The sequence below is a fragment of the Pristiophorus japonicus genome, chromosome 11 (assembly GCF_044704955.1).
Source record: "Pristiophorus japonicus isolate sPriJap1 chromosome 11, sPriJap1.hap1, whole genome shotgun sequence".
In the NCBI taxonomy this organism is placed as follows: Eukaryota; Metazoa; Chordata; class Chondrichthyes; family Pristiophoridae; genus Pristiophorus; species Pristiophorus japonicus.
Window position 1 is genome coordinate 116668253 of NC_091987.1, and position 7979 is coordinate 116676231.

At 42.7% G+C, this 7979-nt stretch overlaps 1 pseudogene; it reads left to right on the top strand.

Moving 5' to 3' along the window:
• The first annotated feature begins 2538 nt into the window (after window positions 1–2538).
• LOC139276574 (U2 spliceosomal RNA) lies at window positions 2539–2777 on the top strand (annotated as a pseudogene).
• The last annotated feature ends 5202 nt before the right edge of the window (window positions 2778–7979 follow it).

Sequence of the window (7979 nt, forward strand, 5' to 3'; positions counted from 1 at the left end):
AGCAGCTACTTCGCCCTGGACCATTGAGACAGCAGGTAAAGAAAAACCTTTGCATTCCACTGCCCCGCGTAGGCCCTGGACACAGAACTGAAACCAATTTTTGGTTTGACTGACATTTAATTTACAGGGATAAAAGAAAGTACAGCAGATAATGAGCAGCAATTAGGTCAAGAAAAACATAAAGATTAAGATCTGGAACCTCACAATCAAAAGAGTCAATTTATGAGTTTCAGGGCAGAGGCATTTAAAACCTTGAAAGAAAGAAAATATAGACCAGCCAAATGCAATGGTCCCTGAAATAATTAAAATGGTGCAGTAGAGTTTGATTGGGCTGCAGCAGGAGGTACAGGTGACAGCAATACTGTAATACATAAATCCCAACAATAAGTGCTAACCACCACTGAGGTAAAACTATTCAAACCATTTGTGGGTGTGCGCACCTCATTATCACTCTCAGTCAGGGCGCTTCTAACCAGAAGATCAACTGTTAATATGATCTATTCTTTATAAGTTCAGTATCCCAACCCTCACTGAATTAAGAATGAACCACAATTCTGGTCATACTTCAGGGAGAACTGTTTAATGTGTCTGTTGTGCATCAGTGATTTCCAGGCCGGGCCGCCTCACGCTGCTCCCTCAGCCTGCAAGACCGGGACCATTAGAGGGAGCAGTGTACGGCGGCATGCTACTTCAGGGAGCAGTGCGTGCTGCTGCAGGAGGGAGACGGCTGATTGCATTGCGGGCAGGTACAGCAGGAGTGGCGAGGTCAGGGCGAAGGATCAGCAAGAGTTCGTGGAGGGATGTGATCGGAGCCCAGGAGAGGTGAGAGTTCGGGGCCCAGAAGAGGCGAGGGCCCAGGGGCAGCACGGGGCAGCCCACACTGCGATTGTGTGCGCACTAGGTCCGTGCAGCAGAGCTGGTCTCCAGTTGTCTTGGTTAATCCTTGCCACTGGCCCAAGACCTTGCTCTGTTAAGCCCGTGTGGTGGCTGGTGTGCAATGGCCACCACACGTTAAAAAAATTCACGCACATGCATCTTCCACCTTTCAAGATGTAGTTCGGGATCTGGAATATTAGGTCCTTCATTGAAAAACCTGTGAACTCATCCCTTTTTGGCATGAAGCATGTCATCCTCGTTTCGAGGGACTGCCTATGATGATGATGATGATGCATCGGTGAAGGAAATTAATAGGTAGCATTGAGCTGATGTGAAACATAGTGGCCCTGAAATCCCAGTCCTATGCTTCCCGTGGGCGCTCGACAGAAAATGGCTAAAAAGATGCACACCTACCTTATCCTGCTGTGCCCACCAGCAATCCTGGTTCTGAGGCCTCCTCTCCCTGCGCATCGGAGCACGTGCACGTCAGGACGTCCATATGCTGGAGCTGGAGTCACATGGCTCTGGGCAGCCAATCCAGCTAAAGTATGTTCTCATTCATAATAATGGGAACTCCGTCAGTAGGAGTTCTCATTATTATGACTGAGAAACACCCTCCCAATCACCCAAACACAAATAAAAAACAGAAAAAAATCATATATTTAACATCAATTTAAATTAAAGTTGGTAACTGTCTTAGAAAAAATATATATTTTTCCAATTTTTAAAAAAGTTTTTCAGTTATGTTTTAAAATAAACTTACCTTAGTGGACAAGGTTTATAACATTAAAATGTGTTTTTTAAATGTTATTTTTATATGTTTTTGTATGTTTTAAAACTCTTACGCTAGTAAAAGTAGGCTATGCGCCTGTTTTTACCAGGCGCAAGAATTTTCAGGACATTCGCTGGGCAACAGTTGGGCAAATACCACAATCTTGCCCACGCGAATGTCCTGGCTGTTGGGATATGGAGGATCTGTCAAACTGGAGGTTGACAGATCGGGAAAGCTGGTTTTCAGTGCATGCGCATTGCGCGCCAAAAAACGGCTTTTGCGATGCCTTCCCGGGTCCGTACACACTCTGTATGGACCCAAGGAGGCCGGGATTTCAAGGCCAGTGTTTTTGCATATGTTTAAGGAGAATGCCTTTTCAAAAAAAAAGTAGCTTGGATTTTCATGTTAAAATCTGGATGTTGAAGGATTAGAACTTGGGATCATTTAGAAATTAATTCTGTTCTGGAGGTTGAATCGATTGGAATGGTTAACTATATTGCTCATCAATGCAAGCAGACAGACTGTGTCTTGAACTAGGTAGAAATCTATATGGCAGCAATCCTGCTAGTGTTGCTCTCCTGCATGAGGGGCTAAAAGTTGGACCACCATTGGATGAAGCATTAAGCACAAGTTAGGTGGGGTGGCTTGACCCATCCACCTCCACGGAGGTGTGTGGGGTGGCTTGACCCATCCACCTCCATGGCACGAACCTGGTATTGCAGTACTTCCAGGAACGGTGCAGTGGCTCTAGGCCTTTTGGCTAAGAGCATTGGCGCAGAGTGATCCTTGGCATGTGCAAGGTGACCTCTGGCGTTTGTGATTTGACAAAGAATTGGAACGATTGGCTACAAATTTATAAAAAAAAAAAAAAAAAAATTAAGCACAAGTTAGAAGCTTCTCGGCCTTTTGGCTAAGATCATGCGTAACTGACCTGACAGGGGAGTAGCCACCATGACCTCCGGGTGGTTCTCCCTGGATCAGGAAGGTATATGCTTGCTTTTTTGGAAACAGGAGGTGGGTGGGGTGGCTTGACCCATCCACCTCCACGGAGGTGTGTGGGGGACCTGACCCATCCACCTCCATGGCACGAACCTGGTATTGCAGTACTTCCAGGAACGGTGCAGTGGCTCTAGGCCTTTTGGCTAAGAGCATTGGCGCAGAGTGATCCTTGGCGTGTGCAAGGTGACCTCTGGCGTTTGTGATTTGACAAAGAATTGGAACGATTGGCTACGAATTTCAAAAAAAAATAAAAAATTAAGCACAAGTTAGAATGAGGACCTGGGAATGGAAGAGAAGGAGTGCAGCTCTCATCCACGGAGGATAGAGAAATGACCTGGGCTGAGAGGCTTAGACTGCAAAAGATCTGTGATTATGGAGCATCAATCACAGTGTGTAGGCAGTTGAGAAGTGTAATGTCTGTAAACTTGTAATGTTTGTAGCTCCACACTGTGGATGTGGACGTATTGTTTACTGCAACTGCAGAGTTAATAATTAGCAGAACCAGGCTGTTCCGGAGGCTTCCGACAGAGCTGCCTGCCATGTTAGGAGCTGTGTGTGCTGCGCTCTGTGAATATATCACATTTGGCGATGAGATGGGATTTTTCGGATGATTTAAAGCTTAAATTTTGTTGGTGAAGGATTCAGCCAGCCGACAGTGAGACTTTGGAAATTTCTGTCTTTGGGAAAAGCTACAAAAATCCGAGGTAAAATACAGCACACGGTGTGAACAGCTAGAGATTAAAATGGGACATTTGGGTGAATATAGACACGACCGGGAACATTTTAAAGCATATGTCGATCGGCTAGAAATGCATTTCACAGCAAATAACATAATCAAAGTTCCAGACAATGCAGTCCAGAACCTGGCTGTGTTGGAATGTAAGAAAGCGATCTTCTTATCGGAGGCAGCTCTGCTTGTGCCTGACAAGCCAAAGGACACAATGCTTAAAGAGATTTTAATGAAGCTGGAGCAGCACTATAACCCCAAACCGTTAGAAATTGCTGAAAGCTATTGTTTTAGGATTCGGTATCAAAAGACGGATGAAAGTATCAGTGATTAAATTGTAGCATTAAAAAAACGCTATCGATGCACTGTAATTTTGGAAACTTTCAAAACCGAGCATTACGGGATCGTTTTGTTTGTGGGGTGAAAAATGATACGATCAGAAGAAAGTTATTGATGACGGATGACTTGACTTTTGAGATTGCTTGTCAGACAGCGAGGTCGATGGGCATGGCTGAACAATATTCCCAAGAATTAAATAATAATTACTGTCGTCAGTCAACTGAGGTAAATCACCTGTAGGTTCAAAGTAAAAGACGGTGGGGGCCCAAAGTCTCAGAAACTGGAAATTCTAACAGAGCCTCGAAGTCGTGCTATAGGTGCCTGGGACAACACATTGCTCAAAGTTGTCCATACGTGAAAGCAGAGTGTTTCTTCTGCAGAAAGACTGGGCATCTTGCGAAGGCATGCCGACTGAAGGGTAAATCAGCGCTCAAAGATGAGTCCAGCGTTCAAAGCTATGAGTAGAAATCCCAAGAGACTACATAGCATGGAAGAACAACAACATGACGAGGAGAGGTTAGAGTTACATGTCATCAGGAGCACGAGGCTAACGGACAGCGATTCGGAAAGTATCAAAATCCAAATAGCTGCTGCGGGATTCAAGATACCAATGGAAATCGACACGGGTGCATCTGTGAGTGTAGTACCGGAGTCGCTGTACCTCGACAAATTGCGTGATTTCCAACTGGAGAAATCCAAGATAGAGATGCGAGGCTACTCGGGAGAGAAAATTCCTGTGCTAGGTCGTATTACTGTACTGGTGAGATATAAAGATTAATTCAGAACTTGCCTCTAATAGTAGTGAAAGGAGACAAGCCTTACTTACTAGGAAGAAATTGAATGGGCTCACTGAAACTGGATTAGAGTGAGATTTTCTGTGTGGAAGCGAGATTTTAATCAACGGATGAGGTTATCAAGAAATATCCGAAGGTGTTCTGCGAAACGGGCAGTCCATTCCAAGTCTTCCAGGCGAGTGTCAGGGTACAGAAGGACGCTAGATCGGTTTACTACAAGCCATTCCCATACCATATGCACTCAAGGAGAAAGTTGAGCAAGAACTCAAAAGACAAGAGACTGAGAACATTATTTGTAAGATAGATCGATTTAATTGGGCTACACCCATTGTTGTTGTACCTAATAAGGTAAGATTGTGTGGTGATTATAAAGTAACCATAAACCAGGTTCTAGAGGGTAATGTCCCCAGTGCATTGCCAAATATAGAAGATTTGTTCACAACACTGACAGGTGGTCAGATTTTCTCAAAACTGGATCTTACGAATGCCTACTTACAGCTTGAACTAGATGAGGAGTCCAAGTCATGTTTGACTATAAATACTCATCTAGGCCTATATCAATTTAATAACCTACCGTTTGGAGTGTCTTCCGCCCCTGCCATATTCCAAGGGGTGATGAACTAGATTTTGCAAGGTATTGAAGGGGTAGTATGTTATTTGGATGACATACTAATTTCAGCACCAAATAGGCAAATTCATAATAACATATTGAATAAAGTCCTCAAACGTCTAGAGAAGCACAGAGTACGAATGTCTGCTCGTAAGTGTGAGTTATTTAAAAACTCAGTGGAGTACTTAGGGTACAGAGTAGATAAAGATGGTTTACATTGGATGCAATCAGAAATGCACTCACTTCCAGGAATGTCATTGAACTACATTCATTCTTGGGTCTTTTGAACTATTATGGGAAGTTCCTACCAAATTTGGCTACAGTATTACATCCACTGAATGAACTTTTGAAAAAACAGGTCCATTGGAAGTGGTCAAAAGAATACGATACAGCATTCAAGGAGTGTAAAAGCAAATTGGTAGAGAACACCATGTTAGTTCACTGTGACATATCTCAGGAGATTAAGCTAGCATGTTATGCCTCTCCCTATGGAGTTGGGGCAGTGATCTCTCATGTATCACGTAGTGGGGAGGAGAGACCAATTGCTTTTGCTTCACGCCCTCTCAGTGCCAGTGAGAGTAATTATGCGCAAATTGAAAGGGAAGCTTTGGCATTAATTTTTGGGGTCAAGAAGTTTCACAAATACTTGTATGGTCATAAGTTTACCATCGTTACGGACCATAAGCCCCTAACAGCAGTCCTCCATCCAAAGTCCCCAGTTCCAACATTAGCTGCAGCCCGAATGCAGAAATGGACTTTGATTTTGTCAGCATACACATATGATGTTGAATATAGACAATCAGCTGGTCACAGTAATGCTGATGCAATGTCTCGATTGCCTTCCCTGTCACAAGTTACACTCGATAGGGAAGAAGTGTTTTATTTTTCATACATTGATGAACTGCCAGTCACAGTTGAATAGATTGGTAAAGCAACCAAACGTGACCCAGTGATGTCAAAGGTGTATGATTGAATTGCTAATGGATGGCCAAACCAGGTAACAGACAAAGATATACATCCATTCTTCATTCGTAGGAATGAATTATCAGTCGATAAAGATTGTATCATGTGGGGTGCAAGAGTGATTATACCAAATAAATTCAGGTCCAAATTATTAGAAGACCTCCATGACCAGCACATGGGAATGTGCTTGACCAAGAGTTTTGCACGCAGGTCTTGATAACGATATAGAGTACATCTTGAGTCAATGTACGACATGTCAATCGGTAAGCAAGCATCCACCATCAGTACCAGTACAGCCATGGAAATGGCCTCCCAGGGTGTGGCAAAGGATACATATTGATTTTGCTGAGTTAGAAGGACAACAATTATTCATTGTGATTGATAGCCATTCGAAGTGGGTTGAGGGTTGAGGTGTTCCCAATGTGGAAAATAACAACAAGTAAAACATTGGACATTTTACGAAGATTATTTTCTTCATTTGGCCTCCCAGAAGAAATTGTTTCGGATAATGGACCACAATTTCATTCAGAAGAATTTGCACAATTCACGAGCAAAAATGGTGTGAAACATACCAAGGTTCCACCATACTATCCTGCTTCGAATGGTGCAGCAGAGCGCACTGTACAAATTGTAAAATGTGCCCTCATAAAACAAATGTTAGTTCCAAATCCAAGGAAATGACAGTTGTCATTGGATCACAAATTGGCTCATTTTTTGATTACATATCACAATGCTCCTCATACAAATACTGGTAGAACACTAGCAGAGTTGTTTCTCAAACGACAGCCACGAACCAAATTCTTGTTGTTAAAACCAAATTTGGCACAGTCCATAGAAGAGACACAATTAAGACAGAAAGAGAAGCATGATAGAGATAGAGTAAAAGAGAGAAGTGTGATATTAAGCCAGAAGGTGAGAGTGAAGAACCATCACCATAAATGGTTAAAGTGGTTACTAGGAAGAGTGGTGAAGATATGTGGTCCTCGCACATATTTGGTAAAAATGTTTGATAATGGACAGGTTAGGTTTGTTCATATTGATCATATTTTACCTACAGACATGGAAGGGGTTGAAGGTGGGAATAATTCAATTATTTCTGACTCATCAGATAGTTTTGATACACCAGGAGCAAATCCTAAATCCAATGTACTGGAAACAAATCCAGGAGAGAATCAGAATGAAAGTCTGAGTCCGAGTCGGGAAAACAAAGAGCCTGAAGTTAGAGTGAATTCAAATGAAAATCAAGGAAATTCCGTGGAGGACAATGTTCCTCAGGATGAGCCTCGAATGAGTGTGAAATCGACACCATGTTTGGAAGATTCTGTTCGAGAGCGAAGGTATCCTCTTTGAAACAGAAAACAAGTGGTAAAGTTAAATTTGTAAATATGGAAAAAAAAAAGTCTATACCCTGTGTTATGTATAAAAATGAAAGTTATGTATGATGTTTGTTTTAATAACTTCTTCATTAAGGAGGGAGAAGTGTAATGTCTGTAAGATTGTAATGTTTGTAGCTCCACACTGTGGATGTGGACGTATTGTGTACTGCAACTGCAGAGTTAATAATAAACAGAACCAGGTTGTTCCAGAGGCTTCTGACAGAGCTGCCTGCCATGTTAGGAGCTGTGTGTGCTGTGTTCTGTGAATATATCACAAGATGGTTTCAACGTTTATGGCTGAGATGATGGACAAATGGGAGAATTCTACTACCTGCACCTGCAAATGATTGCACAAAGTGTCTCCCAACCTTGAGGCTGGCAGCTCAGGAGACGTCTATGGTAGCAAAATGAGAGAAGCAGCTTTTAAGGACACTGATGGCTTCCAGAATGGCAGTGCTACCATAAATGCTTTAAACAGGATACTTTCACAGGGCTTCCAAGACCTGGTTGTGACTATTGATGA